Source organism: Myotis davidii, unplaced genomic scaffold (assembly GCF_000327345.1).
Source record: "Myotis davidii unplaced genomic scaffold, ASM32734v1 scaffold494, whole genome shotgun sequence".
Lineage (NCBI taxonomy): Eukaryota > Metazoa > Chordata > Mammalia > Chiroptera > Vespertilionidae > Myotis > Myotis davidii.
The window spans coordinates 410,902-433,063 of NW_006285480.1; positions in this window are offsets into that span (position 1 = coordinate 410,902).

Below are 22,162 nucleotides of genomic sequence, written 5' to 3' on the forward strand. Positions count from 1 at the left end.
TGTCCATGTCTCCCCTTTTTTGTTTTAATCCTCATCCAATGATATTTTTTTATTGGTTTAAAAGACAGAAAGAGAGAGAGAGACATCAATAGGTTGCTTCCCATACGCGCTCCAACCAGGGATTGAACCTGCAACCTAAGTATGTGCCCTGGCCAGGAATCAAACCCACAACTTTTTTGGTGTACAGGGCAATGCTCCAACCAACTGAGCCACTGGCAAGGGCCATGTTTCCCCTTTTTATAAGAACAACAGGTGTTTTGAATTATGGTCCACCCTAATGATTTTTTTAACTTGATAATCTCAATAAAGAACCTATCTCAACTACAGTCACATCCTGAAATACTGGGGGTTGGTCCTCAACATAACTTTTTGGGAGAACACAATTCAACTCATATCATCCTCCTTCAAAAGTATCTATCATGGAGAGAACCGAAGATGGCGGCATAGGTTAATATCTATCATATAAGATAGTTTGACAAGTGAGCCAAAGACGACAAAGCACATATGAAGAGTTTAACAAGAGTATCTTTATATCAGTCTTTTGATTTATACTCACTAATGTAATAGACTAGTGTTGCCAAGTATATAATAGATTTATAAATATAAATCTCTCATTTATAAATAAATTCTCTCATTTATTACCTTCATTCACATACTAGAAGATTAAGATAATTTCATTATTTGTATAATTTACTCATCGCTCTGCTCTGAAATGTCGTACCACCACCATTCATGTTCTCATTCTCTTCTTTCCCCTTGAAATAATTATCCTATTCTCATGGACAATATGAATAAATGTCAGTTAGTGATATAACAGAGTAGATTCCTCACTGATTGGAAACTGAAGATTGTTGGTCACTGAGTTAGTGAGAAGTCCCTATCTTTGGGCTCAGGGCTTGATCTCCAACCCCACTGTTCAACACAGGGAAGGCATTGCTTAAATCTGCAGTGACCTAGCCCTGGCCAGTGTAGCTCAGTTGGTTGGGTATTGTCACATGCACTAAAAAGTCACTGGTTCAATTCCTGGTCAGGGCACTTACCCAGTTTTGAGATGCAATCCTGGGTCGGGTGCATATGGGAGGGGCAAACCAATCTGTTTCTCTCTCTCTCCCTTCCACTCTCTCTAAAAGCATGTATTTGGGTGAGGATTAAAAAAAAAAAACAGCAATGATTCAGAACAGGAAAAGGCAGTTACCATATGGATGATGGAACCAAGATAATAAGACAAAGATAACTAGCATTTACTGGGTACATGTGTGTGGCACTGGCCACAGGCTAGGTAGTAGGAGGGAGTTTACAAAACAAAAAAAATCAGTCTGGTCTCTCAGGTTGGCTAATAGGCCAGAGTCACAGCATATCAAGCAAACCTCTCATTTTCACTTCACCTTTCTGCTCTTCCCACCATGGTCTTTCCCAGTCCTTGCTGGGAAATGCCCATCCATTCACATGGGAGGGAGGTCCCACTAAAGGAAGAGGGTATTGAGTGTTTCCCTTTGGCCAGTGGCCTCTCACCCTACACTCAGCTTCAGGAGTCTGTCCAAGCCAACGAGTTCCAGACATCAGCTGCACTGTATTTCATTACTGAGAAAAAAGCAACAAGAATAGGAAAAGCCTCAAGCATGTAAGGAATCCTTAAAAATCCCGAGGTCATTTAACCTTGAGAAGAGAATGTCCTGGGGGAAAATATTAGCTGATCATAAGTATCTGAAGGACCATTATGAGAAAGAGGAAGCAGAATATGAAGGAGATGAGACTGAAATAATGTCATAATAACAACAATAAAAACTGAAATGCCTTAAACATTCACTCCATGTCAAGCCCCTTGCTAAGTGCTTTACATGCATTTTTCTTTTTTATTATTATTTTTTTTAATTTTTTATTGATTAAGGTATTACATATGTGTCCCTGTCCCCACATCACCCTCCACCCCCCCCTCCCCCCGTTGTCCGTGTCCATTGGTTAGGCCTCTATGCCTGCATGTAAGTCCTTTGGTTGCTCTTTCCCCTTTACCCTCCCCTCCCCTCCCTCCAAGGCCCGACAGTCCAATCAATGCCTCTCCGTCTCTGGATCAGTCCTTGTTCATCAGTTTATGTTGTTCCTTATATTCCACAAATGAGTGAGATCATGTGGTATTTATCTGCTCTCCAGTTCCATCCATGTTGTGGCAAATGGTAAGAGTTCCTTTTTCTTCTTCCTCTTCTTAAAGGATACCTTTCAGCATTTCATATAATGCTGGTTTGGTGGTGATGAACTCCTTTAGCTTTTTCTAATCCGTGAAGCTCTTTATCTGACCTTCTATTCTGAATGATAGCTTTGCTGGATAAAGTAATCTTGGTTGCAGATTCTTGCTATTCATCACTTTAAATATTTCTTGCCACTCTCTTCTGGCCTGCATGGTTTCTGTTGAGAAATCAGCTGACAGTCGTATGGGTACTCCCTTGTAGGTACCTGACTGCCTTTCTCTTGCTGCTTTTAAGATTCTCTCTTTGTCTTTTGCTCTTGGCATTTTAATTATGATGTGTCTTGGTGTGGTCCTCTTTGGATTCCTTTTGGTTGGGGTTCTCTGTGCTTCCTGGACTTGTAAGTCTATTTCTTTCACCAGGTAGGGGAAGTTTTCTGTCATTATTTCTTCGAATAGGTTTTCAATATCTTGCCCTCTCTCTTCTTCTGGTACCCCTATAATTCTGATGTTGGTACACTTGAAGTTGTCCCAGAGGCTCCTTACACTATCTTCATATTTTTGGAATCTCTTTTCTTTTTTCTTTTTCGGTTGGGTATTTTTTGTTTCTTTGTATTTCAAATCTTTAGCTTGTTTCTTGGGATCCTCTTGTCTTCTGTTGGATCTCTGTAAATTATTCTTTATTTCAGTCAGTGTATGCTTAATTTCTAGTTGGTCCTTTTTCATGTCCTGCATGGTCTCATTATACTTAATGAGGGACTCATTAAATTTATCGGCGGTTTCCATAAAATTCTTGAAAAACCTTATAAACGTGGCCTTGAACTCTATATCCAATCGTTTGCTTTCCTCTATTTCTGCCATTCGTGACCTGTTTCTCTGTCTCCGCATTTTGGCTGCTTCCCTGTGTTGATAGAGCGGCTTTGTGTGCTAGGTGTCCTGTAGGGCCCAGTGGCTCAGCCTCTCCAGTCACCTGAGGTGGACACTCTTGGTGCACCCCCTTGTGGGCTTTGTGCACAGTCTTGCTTTAGCTGTGCCTTGGTTGCTGTAGAATCACTGGGAGGAATTGACCTCCCGGCCTATTGGCAGTGAGAATCAGCTGTGTCTGCAGTGGGAGAGCTTCTGTGCTGGATCTCTAGGGTGGGGCTAATCTAGCAATTGCCTGCGCTATCCAGCAGGTGGCTCTGCGGAGCAGGGCTTGGGCGGGTCGGGTCCCTGGGGATCTGCAGGGAGGCAGCAGTTATGGTGGCTCTCAGTTCCGTCCCTAGGGACTCTGCCTCACAGAGTCCCAGCAACCGCTGCAAACCTCGGAGAGATAGCTGCCCTCGAGTTCCGACCGAGGCCAGACAGCCCCGCTTCTCCCGTTTGAGTCTGCGTCCCTAGCGACTCACTCGGATCTGGAGCTCAGAGTCTGCAACTCCTTCCCGATTGTAAACAATCGCGCCCTCCGCGCCGCGCCGCCAGCCGTTCGCGCCCACTCGTACCTGAGAATTTCACTTCAGCACTGCGCCTCAGCTCAGAGTCTGCAACTCCCTACCGATTGTTTGCGCCGCTCCCTCCGAGCCGCCGGTCGCGCCGCCTCCAGCCCCGCTCCGCGCGCCCTCGTTACCTCAGAATTTCACTTCAGCACTGCGCCGCCTCTGAGTCTAGATATAATATTCTCTTTACTCCTAGGTGTAGAATTTCCACTCAGCCAGCCCTCCTGTGGTTCTGGATGTTGTCCGTTCCCTTTTTCAGGCTTAATTTGAATTGGTTGTTTAAGGCAGCAATCTCCTGCGTTAACCTATGCCGCCATCTTCGGTTCCTCTTTACATGCATTTTTCGTTGAATCCTCACAACCATCATATGAAGCAGATTCTAAGATTATTCTTATTTTACACATGAATTAAGGTCTAGAGCAGTGATAGCGAACCTTCTGAGCTCGGCCTGTCAGCATTTTGGAAAACCCTAACTTAACTCTGGTGCCGTGTCACGTATAGAAATTTTTTGATATTTGCAACCATCGTAAAACAAAGGCTTATATTTTTGATATTTATTTTATATATTTAAATGCCATTTAACAAAGAAAAATCAACCAAAAAATGAGTTTGCGTGTCACCTCTGACATGCGTGACATAGGTTCTCCATCACTGGTCTAGAGAAAGAAAGTAGCTTGACAGTTTACACCATAGTTGATGGCAGAATTGAGATTCAAACCCAGGTCTGCTTAACTCCAGAGGCCAGGATTATCCAACCTGCCATTTTCAACTAATTGAGAGTATCTACTATCTTCCATGCTGAAAGTAGAGAGGCAGCCATTTAAGAATGTGGGGTTAGCCCCAGCTGGTTTGGCTAAATGGATAGAGCATTGGCCTGTGGAACAAAGGGTCCCGGGTTTCATTCCAGTCAAGGGCATGTACCTCAGTAGAGGCTCCTCCCTGGCCCGGGCTCTGGTCAGGGCTTGTGCAGGAAGCAACCAATCAGTGTGTTTCTCTCACATTGATGTTTCTCTCTGTCCTTCACTCTCTCCTCTACTCTCCCTGAAAATCAATGAAAAAATATCCTTGGGTGAGGATTAACAACAACAAAAAATGGGGTTAGAATGGATTTTCATGCCCTTGATGATCTTTTTTAAATCCTCCCAGAACAAGAGGACAAAAATAATGACTTCTAGATACAAAAATACAAAGCTGAATCATTCATTTAGTTTACAGAGTTTGGAATTATTACTTTTGTCCTCTTCTACTTTGCAAACTTTATTTAACTTCACACACACACAATGCAAGATGCTCAACATCCTCAACACCTAAAATAGTTAGATAGGCTATTTTAATTTTCGGAATATATGAATAGAGAAATTCCTTCTTTGGGTCATCGCCAAGATGAAAGCCATAGGGATTTCAGAGTTTGAAAACAGTGCATTTTAAGTAGTTTTTCTTGCACCAAAAAGATGCTGACTAGAAGCCTGGGTGATAGAAGAAACTTAATTTGTCAGGTCTAGACTTTTTAAATTTCATTTTAGGAAACAGCAACCTCATATAATATCCTGCCTCAAACCATGGCTGTCTACTGATCTCATTGCTTAGGAGACTAATCTGATGTTTTGCTTTCATCTTTTGGAACCCAGAGGTAATGAGGGGTTAACCCCTGACAAATAGAATTCTAATTTAGTCCTCGACCTAGGAGGTCTGCTAACTGTATTAACATCAGTGTCTGTTCATATGTGACTCAGGTTCTGTGACATTGAAATGCTATACATTATTTTTTAATCAAGATGCTATCTGTACAATTAGAAGAATCAATCCATCCTAACTCACTCCCCTGTTTGACAGAGATGGGGAAGGACCATAGTCCTTATTGGCTTGAACTCTGGGCTTGCCTGTCGTTATGTGATGCCATTGTAGGGCAGGCAGGAAGCATTTCATTCAGGATGGGTAGGAAGGGAGGGAAATACACTCTCTACTAGTAAGTGTTTGGATCACACACTGTCTTCAAGAATTAATATTTAGCCTTAGGAATTGGAAGGTGGTGTGTGTGTGTGTGTGTGTGTGAGAGAGAGAGAGAGAGAGAGAGAGAGAGAGAGAGAGAGAGAGAGAGAGAGAGAGAAGGAGAGAGAGAGAGAGAGAGAAGGGTCTGCAATCCACATTTATGGAGAAACCTTGAAGGGAGAGCCAGATGTACCTGAGCATCCTAAGGAACATCCCTCCCCTGTAAATGCTCAGACGTGGAGAAGTGCTAAGAGGGATGGATCTGAGGGGCTATCTGGTGAGTGAAAAGGGGGAGTTTCCCTGATGCTGAGGTTTGCAGCACACAGGTTAGAAGACAGAACTTTTGTATAGTGAAAGAACTGACGACAGGAGAGCAAGGAAGGAGACAGGAGAGTAAGGAACTTAATTTCATGGGTACTCTTCCCATAGACAATAGGAAAGTAATGTTTAGCATGAAGTTTATAACTTCTTTTCCTCCTCTGTTGCAATGCTTTTCAGTGGTCCCATTCAGCACAATTTGACCTGTCTGTCAGTAGTAGACTACATTAATGGCCCTAGTTCTTCTTTCTTCCTTGTATCTATGCCCTTTGCCATGTGGCTTTGTTGTTCCTCCCATTGAAAGGCCACCTATCCTCGATTCTGAGTTTGTCCATGTAACCCACTGTGGACAATGGAATGTTAGCAGAGGCTTGAAAAAGCACATGCCTAATAAAGCATACTCCCCACCAAGTCTACCATTACTGTGGAAGGCCAGGGTTAACCTCCTTGTTCCAGGAAGAGGGGGAGGTTGAGAGACACATGGAGTGGAACCACCCCACCTAAGTCCAGTGTAGATTAGCTGACCACCTACCAACCTGTAGACTCGAGACAAATAATATATATAATAATGTAAGTAGCTCTCATGAGAGCAAGACAAGCTTGCAGGCACCTCAACCATTAAGCTATGAAGTTTCGTTGGATGACAAAGGTGCAGAGCAAAGAAAGGGAAGTGTGACACACCTTGAAATCTCCCCTCCACTATAGCTTCTGTGGAGGGAGCAGCATCCATTTGAGGTGGCCATGGCTAGAAGTTCCCAATGGTAGGAGGGGGCCATGGTGTTCTGGAAGCAGGGAAGATCTTCCTACTGACCTTCTTCTCTTCCCCACCTGTAACCCAGTCATATGACAGGTGTTGAGATAATCACAGGATAGTTCTCCCTAATATACACTAGAGGAGGGTTCCCATGCAAACAAAAAAGGGGGAAGACCTCTTAAATTACACATAATGATTTAAATATAATGAAGTATCATATCTGTGATAACAGATATACATTATATGTACATCAAACATTTAAAAAAATTGCATGGGAAAGTGCAATAGGCATACATGAATGGAGCTATACTAGTAAATGAGGTAACTAGTATATTTGCCAACCTTCATATCCTTTGAAGTGTTATTTTCAAGGGAGTCTTCTTCCAAAACTGTTACTATAATGACAATATTACTACAAGGCTGACATTATTCATGAATGGTTAAAAATGCCTCCTTTGAATTTCAGACTCTTCTCAGTCAAGTAAACATATATACTTATAAGGCATACCAGGGGCCCAGTGCACAAATTCATGCACCTTGAAAGGAACTGTGGGCCACTAGGCTGCAGTGGGCACAGGGGTGGGTCTTGGCCCATCCTCCATGCCCCCTCCCATCAAAGCTCCTGGTCCCCTGTCTGCCAGCAGCCCCACTCCTGCCACTGCTGCTCCCACGCACTGATGGTGCCAGCCCCACTCGCATCCACTGAAGGCACGAAGTGATTGGGGCCAGCGCCAATAGCGGGTGCAAGCAGCAGCTATTGCCCCTGTCGTCCCTCAGGAGCACTGAGAGGTGGAGAAGCCCTCAGGGGTGATCAGGCCTGCAGCCACCGCTCACCCCCGCTGATGGCACCAAGAGATCTGGGCCGGCTCCAGGCACCGGCAGTGGGTACAAGCGGCCGCCCCAGTGCCAGCTGCAGGTGCAAGTGGGGCCAGTGCCAGCAGTGGGTGTGAGAGATAGCTGCCAGCCCTGATTGCCCCTCAGGAGCAGGAGGAGATGAAGAAGCCCTGAGGGACGATTGGGGCGGCAGCAGCTGCTCCCACCTGCTGACAGCCCCGAGCGATTGAGGACAGCACTGGGTACCAACCGTGGGTGCGAGTGGCAGCTCCGGTGCCAGCAGCAAGTGTGAGGGCTGGGCAGGAGCATAGTGCACGGGAGCAAAGAATTTTCAGTAACTACCAGAGGCTTGTCCCAGTGACAGTGACTGGTGCCCCGCCTTGGTCTGGCATCCCTGCTCACCTGCTCCACAATCTCACTGCAGCCAATGCCCACATGTTCCACGCTCTGCCACCTGCTACCAATGCCTGCCATGTTCCGTGAGCACCCCTTGGTGACCAGTGCACAACATAGTGACCGGTTGTTCCGTTTTTCCACCATTCGGTCTATTTGCATATTATGTAGGATTCTATATATATATAGATGCCATTCAGATACATGACATTTTGTTTTTATCTCGTCCAGCTAAGTATAAGCACGTCTTTTAACTAAAATAACCTTCTCTTTATCACACACAGATATGCTATTGGACTCTTCACCCTAAGGTCGAATATAGGTTCCAGCTATTTGGATTATGCCCACAAATAGCTTTCAATGTAAAAATTAGAGACCATTTTGTGCTTGGTAATTTGTAAATCCGAAGTTTGAAGAAGTAAAATCTAATTCATCAGTGACTTCTTTGGAATCATGCTCTGGACACTACCCATCATAGTCTTGTCACCTCACAGTAGTCACAGCCATTCTAGTCATCAGGCATTGACTATCAGAGAAAAGGATTCATAACTTCATTACCATTTCCTTTCTTATTCTATTTTTGACCAGGGCCTGAGTCTTTTTGTCATTGTGGATTCCTCTTTTTCCTCACGACCATTTATGTCCCACCAAGGCTTCTGTTTCTTAAAGTCATCCTATTATCATAAATATCATGCACAAATTATTGCCTTGGCTGCCTAACCATTTCCCATGTTCTCTCTCTCTCTCTCTCTCTCTCTCTCTCTCTTTCTCTCTCTCTCTCTCACTTTCTATCCTTAATACTATTATCTGTGAGAGTTGTCACAAGTAAGTTGTCCGTTTTAGTTCAGAACCAAGATTTTCCTTTGATACAGTTATATATTTTTTTAAATCTAGTCCTTTTGACACAACTTTAAGTATTCTTTTTTTCCCATTACCTTTATATGTGTGCCCAAGGGCAGGAGAGCCATGCTCTACCAAGTATTTATCACTGAAGTTGCAATTCCATGTCTCCTGCTTCTGAGTTCACATGCGGGGAAAATATTTTAGTTGTGTTTTACTCAAGACAAAACTTATGAGGAGGGAGTTGGAGTGAGGGGTTACAGCTGGAGAGAGTTACACTCTGGGGCTGAAGCAGCTGGGACAGTGTAGGGGGCAGCTTCCCTCCTCCAGCCATTTTCCTTGAGTTTGGAAATGTGTGGGTTTTTCAATGGTGTGGGTTCAATTTAAAGAGAAATGATACAGTGTGTTTTTAGAGAGAAAATTTAAGTTTATTCATGCTCTTAAACCACATTTTGCCCAAAATTTATTGACTAGGAAAATATTATTAACTAAAATTGGGGGATCATGCAGAAATTCTAACTCTTGTACAGCAGTTAATCATTGAACACTATTATTAAGATTTTGTGGAGTGCCTTTTTGAAATGGTTCAAAACTTACTGTCTTTATCTGTTCCTCTTTGATGCTTGTGCTGTCTTACTTTACTTACTTCTGGACTACCAACCTGATAATCCAAGCTGAAGCCATTAAGGATGGTGACTAAATGATGGCTTTGAGTGTTGCCAGCATCATGCCTTAGTTGGAATCATCTGAGAATTTGTTATCCCTTCTCCTCTTCTGTTATGTCTACTTACACTATTTGATTGATAATAAATAATAATTATGGCACACAAAATCATTTTGAAATGGAAAATTTTCCATCTGAGTATGAAACATTATTTTATCTAAGCTAAAACTAGACTACTATGCAAATTGCTGCCATAAGTTGCTTAGAGAACAACTGCCAACATGTTTTATTTTTTTAATTTTTAATATATTTTATTGATTTTACAGAGAGGAAAAGATAGGGATAGAGAGTTAAAAACATCCATGAGAGAGAAATATCCATCAGCTGCCTCCTGCACTCCACCTACTGGGGATTGAGCCCAAAACTAAGGTACATGCCCTTGACCAGAAACAAACCCTGGACCCTTCAGTACGTGGCCGAACCTCAATCCACTGAGCCAAACTGGTCAGGGCTACCGACATGCTTTATATTCTCCTTTAGGTTTGACGAGAGAAAACTATTTACTGAAGCTCTTTTATTTACAAAAAAAGGATTTGTTAGTAAGTTCAAAAGCAACAATTTCTGAGGCATTTCCTTCAAAATAGAGAGGGAAAAGGCTCTCTGATCTGGAAAGGTGAGCATAAACTTCTGCCACCTACTGAGAAATACTCTTTCAGGAACCATATCTTATTCCATGACTTTCCCTCATGACATAACCTCTCAAGAGAATTGTCCACAACTGCCATTTCTATTTTGCTCACTTCCCTGGACCCATGTGGTTTCCCAGAGACCTCCTTGAGGCCAAATCCAATGGCCATCTCTTGTCCTTCATCTCCAGTTCTCAGCATATTCAGCTCAGCTGACCACTTCATCCTTTTGGAAATATTTTCTTTTGGCTTTTGAATCACCATATCCACCTATCTTCTTTCTCACTGTTCATTCTTTCTTGGTCTCCTGTACAAGCTCCTTCTCCATTGCTCAACCTCTAAATCTTGGAGTATGTGGAGCTCTATATTCACATTCTTTCTCGATTATCTCCACCAGCTGGTGGATTGCAATACCAGCTTTAGAAAATGACTTCAACTCTTAACCCTCGATCATGCCAGGTAGGATCATCTATTACCTAACTACCCATCCACATCTCTACTTGGACATCTAATATTCAGTCTCCTTTAAAATTATATTGTTTGTGTATCTTTTTATTGTCTGGCTCTTGCCACTCACCCAAATAGCAAGGAACCAGTCTATTGTTTCACAACTGTATCCTTAGCACATAGATCCATTTTTAGCACAGGGCTCAAGAAATATTTGTTAACTTAATGACTAAATCTCTTTTTTAATTAAAAAAGAGCTTTAAATAAAAATATTGAATTATTCCACTTATATGAAGTACCTAGAGTAGTCAAATTCATAGAGACAGAAAGTAGAATGGTGGTTGCCAGTGGCTGGGGGGAGAAGAATTTGGGGAGTTAGTGTTTAATGGGTGCAGAATTTCAGTTGGAGATGATGAAAAAGTTCCGGAGATGAATGGTGGTGATGATTGTGCCATAATGTGAATGCACTGAACTGCACATTTAAAAATTGCTAAAACAGTAAATTGTGTGTTTATATATATAGGGTGCCCCCCAAAATGTATACACACTTTGAGTAACTATTAATTCCAATGAGTTAAACCTGAAAAGAAAGAAACATCAATTGAGCTAGCTGTTAAGTGTGTATACATTTTTTGGAATACCCTATATTTTATCATAATAAAAAAAGAGCAAGCAGTCCATCAATATTGAAAGTCAGTTGAGGCACATAAATCTCTTCAGTGATGACACCCATAAATATCACAGCAAACTCCTGAATAGCTATAATATTTACACTGTTGCCACCTCATTACAAGTTAGAACTTGATCCAAAGGACATACCCATGGTTTGGCACAAAAGCTATATCCACGGGACTTTGACCATGTATAATCTTCAAGTTCTTCAGCAAATTGCTAGCCTTCTTTTGAAAAATATTAGGTTAATAGACATTTATTTTGTATGCTGAATCATACTGCCAACACTCAAAATTTTTCCTATTTTTTAAATTACTTTTCTTCTTTTCTTGCATATCCTGGACTTTTCACATGTAAGATTCCCTCTACTTATAATCCCTACTCTCAAATAATGTGTCCCTTATGAGTGTGCAACTCCTGTTTCTCGCCATTTTCTTGTGTTTTTTTCCTCTAATATCCTCCCCATAATTTTATGCATATCCTTGCTAGTGTCTTCAACATTGTTATAACTTTTGCATTTATTGGCCATTTCACGGTTAATAATGTCCCAAACACCTGAAAATGAAGCACCAACACAGTATGCACAACTAGCCAAATGATAAAAATGAGGCTAATGCCATCTGTTGATGCTGAGGAATAGATTAATATATTCTAGAGGGACAAGCTAGGGGCTGGGAGGCCACAGGGAAGCCTGTGGACCTGACTTTTGTTGTTTGCGCAGTATTCATTCGGCCCATAAAGTACTTTTAAATTTTAATTTGACAAACCTTTGGAGCTGTATATAAAAATCCAGATTTATGGCCTCTTTTGGAAAACTAGAATATCAGCAACTGGGTCTGTATTCTGTAGCAGCAAGTAGCTGCACCTTCAAATCAACATGAGCTCACTAGTCAACTAGAATCACCATGTAGCTCACTTCACTCATGACCCTCCTGTTCCTAGCAGGCACTTGAATTGATGAGCCTTCCCATATGAAGGGAGGGAACCCACATGTCTAAGATACAGCCTCACAAGTGAGGCTCCCAGAGGGAACATTTTGTTTTTTTATGGTGAATCACCCAATGACAAATTTGTCTCAACAAATAAAACTGGTGATGTGTATAAAATCAAGTTGCTGCCCTAACTGGTTTGGCTCGGTGGATCGAGCGTCGGCCTGCGGACTGAAAGGTCCCGGGTTCAATTCCGGTCAAGGGCATGTACCTTGGTTGCGGGCACATCCCCAGTGGGAGGTGTGCAGGAGGCAGCTGACCGATGTTTCTCCCTCTCTATCCCTCTCCCTTCCTCTCTGTAAAAAAGCAATAAAATATATATTTTAAAAAAATCAAGTTGCTAAGGTTTTAGGAAACAGATTCATTAAATATGGCTAAATCACAAGAAAATCAAACAAGATTATTTAGTGACAAATCATTTAAAATTTTGTGGCATTTTTTAAAATGACTTTCTGATAATATTTAGAATTCTAATAGCTAATAATGAAAATGAAAATTCTTCTTTTTGAATAATGAAAAGGATAATTTTAATATGCTAGGCAACATCATAATGTGGAATGCACAAAGATAAAAAAAGAAGACTTGTTATAGCAAAATTGCATAATTGGACATCATCTTCCTGATATATTCTTGACATTAACAGTCAGATAGACTCAGGTAGATCATATGCCTATACAGATCTACAACTGGTGGTGTTGGGATGAGGACACCTTAACTTAAGTGACTGTTTGAGGATGGATGAACATATATATGCCTAATATGCGAAGTGTCCGACCATCCAAGTAATGACGTCACATAGCAATGCCCGCTTCCTCTCCCTAGTGACTAGCCTTCTTGCAGTTTCTTCAGCCCAGGAACACGACTCACTTTATACCCAGATAGAAACATTTTATACTTTAACCAAATGTCTATGAAGCATTTTCATGTGCCTCATCTCATTTGATCTTCACAGAAGTCTTGGAGAAGGTAGATAAGAGATTCAGTGGAATCCTATTTTCTTTTCATTAGTGGGAAAGTAGAGATTTAGAAAGCTTAGAAACTAGACCCGACTGAAAAGACAATTACCTAAAGAGAAGATGGGGTGCTTCACTGGGCTGGAAAATGTTTAGCTACATCAGAAAGCAGGTCTAATTAAGAAAGTTTATTCTATATATATAAAAGGCTAAGTTGATTTGTGCATGAATGATACATATAAAGTTCTCGCTGGTGCCAATCACACATGTGTGTTTCGATCTGTCATTGTCCATCATAAATATGATTGAGACTTCTATTATAGAGAAAGGGTGAATGGTGATATTAAAATATTTTATTCTAATTAATTTCCTTTCAATGTGCACAAATTTGTGCACTGGGCCACTAGTGAACTATAGGAGACATATAGAGTTGAGTCTATCACTTCCTTGTGCTTCCTCACTAAAAACTCAGTGACAGATTTAGAAAACCGAATTTATACTGGTTTATGCAAAAAGGGAATTTATTGGCTCATGTACTAGAAAAATTTGAGAGCAGCTTAATTCAAGGATCCAATCTGTATTCCTTAGCTTGTGGTCCCTTCCTTCATTTTTAAAGCCAGCAGCAGAGCATCTTCAAATGTCTTTGACTTTGACCTTTCTTCTTTCTCTCTCTGTCACTTTAAAGGACCATTGTGATTACATTGGGCCATCAGGATAATGTCCTTACTGTAAAAATCACTTAATTGGCATTTTTAGTTCCATCTGTTTTCTTAATTCCCCCTTGACATGTACCATAGTGCGTTCATACCTTCCATGGATTTGAACAAGGACATGTTGGGAAAGGGGTGAGGGTATTATTTTATCTGCCATAAAGTCTAAACTGAATTATCTTCTGTAATCTCATGCTGATCTAACGCTATACTATCTGCTCAGGATTTCTTCATTTTTCAGAGTTCTTTCTGCTAAGTCCTTATTCGTGAATTTATTCATTCATTCAATAAATAGGCATTGAATAGCTACCAAAGGCACTGTTCAGGCACTGAATATACAATGGTAAACAAGATGTTCCCTTTCCTCATGGGGTTTACAGTCTGATGGGCGAACAGACCATAAGTCAGCTGACTCATAAGTAATATTTAAATACTTAATTATGATCCATCTATTTTTATGGAGGCTTTCTTTTACTCCAAATTGGTTTGAAAAATACTTGCTATGTCTTCAGAGATTCTACTGTTCTCTGTTTTTCTAACTAGACTGTGTCTACACTCCCTCCAGGTGGTCAGGGCACTGAAGAAAGAAGATGGCCTTGGCTAAAACATGGTGAATAGAAAATGCCACTTCCTGCAGAGAGTTCCAGCTAAAACAGATGTCCCTGACTCTTCATATAGTATCTTAAATGTGACACCTCCAGAACTTATGCTCCTGATCCCAACCAGAGCAGCAGTTCGAGGGTATTTACATTTTAATCACTTCACGTCTAACATCATGTTGGTTAAATTAGTGGGAAGTATAAAACTGCTCAGAACAAATTAATGGGGAGAAAGGGGTGGGTTTAAATGCGTCACATGAAAGAGAAATAAGAAGATAATTATAATTATGTAGAATGGATTTAGCTCTTTAAATATTATCTCTCTTTAAGTAATATACCATTACATAAGCAACTTTAAATTTTTAGTTCAATCTTTCTGCTGTATCATCATGACCAAGTCTATGCCATGGTGTTCTTATTTATAGGAGGTGAGTAAAAATGTGGCAATCCTTCACACAGCTATAATGAGGTTGTTTTTAAAGGAGTTTAAAGTGTGGAGAAAGTCTTAGTTCACAGGTCAAAGGGTTTTGTATACAATTACTAAAAATTCTTTCAATGCTTCTGCAGCTCAAGCTGCATTTTATTCTTGTTATCTCACAAGAATCATAGGTCCCTTAAAAACATGACCTTGAAAAAATTCTTTTAATTATGTGTTGACAGCAGCTCTATCCACTCCCTCCTTTTCCAGCTCACTTTCCTCCCCCAACAGAAATAACACAAACATTCACCCTGGAAGATAGTTTTCTGCCACAACACGTGACCACAAACTTTACAGCGCAACTGAGCACTTCATATTGCTGAAATAATTAGTTATTTTGCCCCAAATGACCAATACAAGAAGAGTGGCCATCAACTATAGACTTTATTCAATATGTTTTCTTATAATCCACAAACTTTGGGCGGGATTACTAACAAGTCCTGTCACATATGTCAGCTTTAAGTGCCTTCCTCTTATCTAAACTTTCATGGTTTCACATTTTCATTAACTTCATTTCCATTGCTATAGTAATCAAAATCCCAGCGGGACACTTTTAGGATATTCAAAGGATTGAATTGAAGAGCATTAAGATGATTATTTACAAGGAGCATATCTATGGCTGGACAGGGAAGGAATAAAAGGAATAACTACTCTGACTTCTCTTTCATCCCATCTCCTGATCTCCCCACCAATACCTCTCATTGGCCAGCCCCAGATGGATGTCAGAGGGCAGTCAACCCTGGCAATGTAGACATCAGCAGTCAACCTCCTGGGGCACAGACAGAGTATGTACCATGGACTGTGGGTCATAAGAGAGGCCATCCACAGCCCAACAATACTGACTATCCCTCCTCACCACTCTGCCCACCCAGCCCACAGCAGAGCACAGACTGAGCTCCTGCAATGGCAACATTTCCTCAGAGAGACGGGCCTGATGAAATTGTTTACATTAACTGTTTCTTTCATGGAGTGGGTAGATTTCTATCTTACACTATGCACAAAATAAATTCCAAATGTACTAAACAGAAAATAAGTGCTATATTGTCAATAAAATAAACAGAAGTTATTAACAACCCTGGGGGTAAAGAAGGCCTCCTTTAGAAAAGACACGAAATGCAGAAGCTCTGAAGAGATGATGCGTTTTCAAAAATGTTAATACTGTTCTATTCCAGAGAAATGTGTGCCTTTGTGTACCAAGATATTGCTGTGATATTATTGGTAATATAAAATTGTAGAAAGCATCTAAATATCAATTGGTACTGATAGTTAAATAAATTATTGTACAGTCTATGAAATACTACCCAATAGCTAAGAAGTGTGAGAGGCAGTACTACATGGTGGTGAAGCTTGCAGGCTCTGGAGTCAGACTAGTGGATATCATGTCCCAATCACATCACTTACTATTCACATGAACAGAAAGCTCTGTGCCCCAAGGTCTTCATCTGAAAGTGGGACTTAACAACAGTACCCACTTCACTGTAAGAATTAATACGGCAGTACATGTGACGTTATCAGAATAGCATCTGACACATACAGAATACTCAATAAATTGGAAGTTGTTGTTACAAGTAATAACATTGGAAGATCTCCAAGACACATGGCTTAAAAAATGTATTGCACTCATGCACACACACAAGTAGATTGTAATATGTAACATATACATAATATGTGTATATATATGCATAAATATAGATGATTATAAGCAACCACTTAAAAGTGACTTTTATCGTTGTCTTTAATATTTTTTAGAACAAAGTGAAGTTAAAAAATAAATTATTTTTCTAACTTTACATAGAAAAAAGACTAGGAGAATATGAAGAATGTTCACTGATTGATTTGGATAGAGAAATTATAAGAACATTTTGTTTATTTCTTGCATTTCTTTTCCAAGTTTTCCTTCAGGTTTTTTATTACCTTAATAACAAAATTTAAACAACCATGATTTTAAACAAACACAGTGATAACATATATTAATAGAAATGATGACATTTTAAAACAGAGACCTTTTCTCATCTTATAACATGAAAACCATCAGTGCTAAAATTCTATTGTATTAAGTCACTAAAGTTTGGGGATGTTTGTTATAGCTGTTACTATGCAAGATTGCATGACCTCTCAATTTGTTTTCTTAGCATCGCTCCTTCATTTCATGTTATAAGATGAACTTGGGTAGAATTTCCTTTTCTACCACTTTTTAAAAAAGTGATGTGTGTCTGAAAACAAGTAGGGAAAATACTCCTTGTAAAGACGAAGGATTTAGAACAATTTGATTTGGAAAGAAGAAGAGATTACTTAACAAAGGTCCCAAACACACAGCCTCTCTTATTCAGTATCACCTTGAAATATGTTTTGTTTGACCATGGTTGTCAACACAGTTGTGAATATGGAAGCCTATACCTGGCGCACAGGCTCCATTTTCTCACAAGTCCCATCATTTCTAATGAACTTAAATCCTTTTGCAGCTTTTACTTATGATCACTGCCTAGCCCCTAAAAGCTCTTGAGTTTGTAATGCCCGGTTAAGCCTTTAGTACATAACCAAATAGGCACTGAAAGCACCCCAAGAAACTTTGGTTAAATATGAAGAAATACTATACAGTTCTAAATAAAAGAGAGCTTTCACAGGCCCATTTCTTGTGACTTTTAACATGGGATTTTAAACTGTCTGTCTTGGATGATTTTTGCATAAACATCCATCAAGATCAGGCATTAAAATACAATTGAGAGTCCTAGAATATGGTAGTTCTCCAAGGACGATGAACATCAACATCACCTGCAAAGCCTGTCAAAATGCAAATTTCTGGAGCCAAAGTACCAATCTGAATCCATGTTGCCTGCCCTCCACCCCACTTCTTTGCCCACTTCTCAGAAGCCTCTCAAGATGATGGCATATGAATTTCTTCACAGAATCCATCTCTGAAATTCTAATTCACTGGATGAAACTAAATCAGGGAAGCCTTAGACCACATTTCAAGAAACAATATTGTGGTAGGTGCCTTTAGGGGTGCCAATTAAATCCACTACTTTCTTCCCCACAGGGTGGGCCTACAGCAGCCACCAGATTATACACAGTGGCCCTACCGTCTGGCCATAGTAGACTGACACATGGAAGGATATTTTCCTTCAATGGGACCTGTCGGATTCTCTATCCCGAGGACTTGGACTTAAAATTCAACAATGCTAATAATCTCTACTAATTATCCAACTAGAAGGATGGGGAGACATGCAAACTGAAGGATGACAGTCTTCTGCCTCATGCATGTAGAAGCAAATAAAGCTAATCCTTTAAGGAAATGAAACAGCAATGCTAAGAAAACAAAATTGAGAGATCATGCAATCTTGCACAGTAACAGTAATAACAAACATCCCCAAACTTCAGTGACTTAACACAATAGAATTTTATTTCTTGCTCACAAAGCAGTCTACCATGGGAATGTTTTGTCAGTGTGTGCTCAACACCATGCTCCTTCTGCCTTCCCCTGGGTCCCTGGAGTATTTTCCATTTAGCTAGTGGATAGGATAAGAAACATATAAGAAGTTTTTATGGGCCATACCTGGGAGCAGCAGATATGATCTGTTAGCCAGAAGTCAGCCACCTGGCTTGGCTGAACTGCAAGGGATGCTGGGAAGTATAGTTTAGCTATGCAACCCAAAGAAAAAGTGAAATAGCATTTGATGAACACATAGCAATCTGCCACAAATTCCAAAGAGAAAAGTTAAGAGATAAGTTGCCAAGCTACTAGCAAATTAATACATTTTAAAGTAAGTGTTGGTGAGGATGTGTAGAAATTATAACTTGTGGCTATGTAAAATGGTACAACTACCATTGAAAACAATATAGTGGTTTCACAAAAAGTTCAGCATAGAATTCCATATAATCCAGGAATCCCATATACCCAAAAGAACTGAAAGCAGAGAATCAACAAAAACTTGCACACTAATGTTCACAGCAGCATTATTTGCAAGAGCCAAAAGGTGAAAACATCCCAAATGTTCATCAACAAATAAATGGATAAACATAATGTGTTATATTTATAAAATGGAATACTATCCTGCCTTACAAAGGAAGGACATTCTGATACTTGCTACCATAGTACAACAAGACAAATATGTTCTGATTTCACTAATATGAAATTTCTAGAGTAGTCAAGTTCATAGAGCTAGAAAGTGGAATAGTGGTTATCAGGGGCTGGAGGGAGGGATCAATGTCTTTGGGCCAGAGTTTGTTTCTGAGCTACAGGCATGACTATGAAAAATTTTATAATTAGACTCTACACATCCAATTTGAACACATCATCACCCTTCCCTCTACAAAACCCACTCATCCTTGCTCCTCCTTCTCCATTCTCTATCTCAGCCAGTAGTTCTGCTCTCAGTTGCTCAAACCTCCGAGGAGTCATTCTAGACTGCTCTCTCTTCATCCCCACCATTAAAAACATCTGTTAAATCAGAAGCAACTATCGATCTCTCTTTTGCTGCTCTGGTCCATGCCTGCTTTATTTTTCACATTCATTTATACAACTTGCTAATCACCTTCACTACCGTCAATCCCTTGTCACCCATTTTCCACCCCTTTGCCAAAGTATCAATCTGATCATCTGTTGCCTGCCCTCCACCGCATCTTCTTGGTCCACTTCTTAGAAGCTCTGCCTCATCCTCAAGATGATGGCATATGATGTTCTTCACAACACCAGCATGGCCCATTTTACTCTCACATATCTCCCTTCCCATAGCACCCAACTTTCTCCCCAGACTGGCTTACTTATCATGCTTTCTTGATTTTGCAATATTATTCCCCCTTCCAGCAGCACCTCTCTCGTCCCTCTCCTTCACTTGGCCTACTTCTACTTCTGTGTGGAGTCAGTTCAGGCATCACCCTCTCCTGAGAGCCTTTTGTGACTTCCCATCCCTATCCATAATCTGGGTCAGTTGGCCCTCCTATATTTCCTCACATCATCATAGATGGCTATTCTATATTCATTTCTCCATCTACCCAGTTGTCAGCTCTTTGGTCAGGGACTCTGCCTTTGCTTCTCGGCACCAGAGCTCATCTGTGGAATACCTAGACAATCAGCAAATGTCTGTGGTCACCACTAAAGGGACTCATTGCTTCCTGGTATATGTAACAAAGACAAGCTGCCAGCCAAAAAAACAAAACAAAATGAACTCAACACCAGATATACATTGATGTATTCATTGCATAGTCAATTGCATTTCAATTTGGGTGGGTTTTTTTTGTAGTTTTTTGTTTTTGTTTTTTTGACTATTGATTGTCATGCATGGAATTTTCCTATAACAGAAGAGTTAAAGTGAAAGCATAATTTTTTTTCTGTTCCTGAGGGTTGATTGTTTTCAAGAATTTAAATTTTAAATTTAAATTTTCAAGAATTTAAACATACATAAAAATAAAACACAATTGAAAGCTAATGAATTACTCATTTTTACTCACCCTGGTCATTCTTCTACATGGGAATAATTTCATCTATATCTCTAGAAGGAAAATCTGGGTTTCATTTTGTAAATTCAGAGCAGAAATAAGGTGCCTAAAGACATCCTGATACTCCAGCAGCATTTTAGAGAAATTCCAATGTATTGCACATTTCCTGATGACAACACCACTCAGAAATGTGTAGTTTTCTAATGAAGGAGAAACTATTCTCCATCCATAATCTGATAAGTCACCTCTGAAAGCTGAGTTTAGGACTGATTTGCTCCTAATTCCCAGAAGAGTGTACTCATGCAATTTCTATTTATAGGCTACATTGAGTCACCACAAAAATGCACAGTAACAAAAGATCACTATACCCCAAGGGGATGGCCTACCTACAGAAACACCATTGATCACAAGAAAAATACAGACCACAGAAGATTTAACCCAAGTGTTACTTCAGTGGAATTTGACCTGTGTAACCATTTCCCTTCCTCACATAACAGTTCTATAGCGGAGCTCCTCCACAGGCTTAATCTAAACCTTGCTTGCTGCTTTTCCTGATCCGTTTCTGGCAGATGGTATTTTGTGGGACTGGATTGAGTTAAGAAAGCTGGACAGTTTCAGTGGCTAGATGTATGAATGTACTAGTATGAATGAAGGCAGGGTAAATTCAAGTGTTCTCACTTCATTAAAGATAGGCATGAGACCCATATAAGGTACTCGGATAAAATCCCTCTCCTCTTGGCCCTAAAAATATTAAGAGAATTTCATGGTATGAATAAACAATACTTCATTTCTTCTGCAGATGAACATTTCACAGAATGTTCTAGTCACCAATGTTCATGTTTGTGATCCATCATGTTCCACATTCTTATTTTAAGAATAATAGATCAGCTTAGGTATCCCAATTTTATAAATGTGGAAATTTCCTTTTGCAGGGATCACATTAGTACTGAGTATAAATCAGAATGACAGCAGAGTTCAATATCATATCATGCTTTTTCTGGCCCTCCCTCACCGCTTTCTTTGCCTTCCATGACCATCCATCTCCAAAAGGTATATCTCTAATTTCTAAAACCTCCACTGTTACAGAAATAGCCCAAATTTGCACATGCATTCACATCCTCAAATCTGAGGCCATCCCCCAATCTTGAGGATTTCTAACAGAACACACCAATCCAGGCATTCAGATCTGCGCGGGTCACTGGCATCCCAGCAATCTCCTGAGACTGCAGAAGGCTATGATTCCTTTCCTCATTCCACCATCACAAGGTCGGGGCCATAGAAAATTTACAGCAAATGCGACTGTTGAAGGTTGCCAGATATCAAAACATACTGTCATGCCACATTCACTAAATTAGTGTAGAACTCTTACAGGAATAGAAAGATAGACCAATGAAAAAGAATAAAGAATCCAGGAACTACACACACACACACACACACACACACACACACACACACACAAATTTTTTACATGATGCAAATATTTTAAATTGGTGGTTCATGGAGAAAATACTGTTACTTAATACTGTTGAAACAATGGACTACCAATTTGGGGGAAATGAAGATTGATCCTTACCTTACATTTTATATCCAAATAAATTATGAATAGATGAAGATTTAAATGTAAAAAAATCTCATAAAAATACTCTAAGAAAATTAGGCAGAATATTTTTATAATCCTACCATGAGAGGATGTCTTTATAAGTGTGAAAAAAACACTCAGAAATGACAAAGGAAAAGACTAATGGA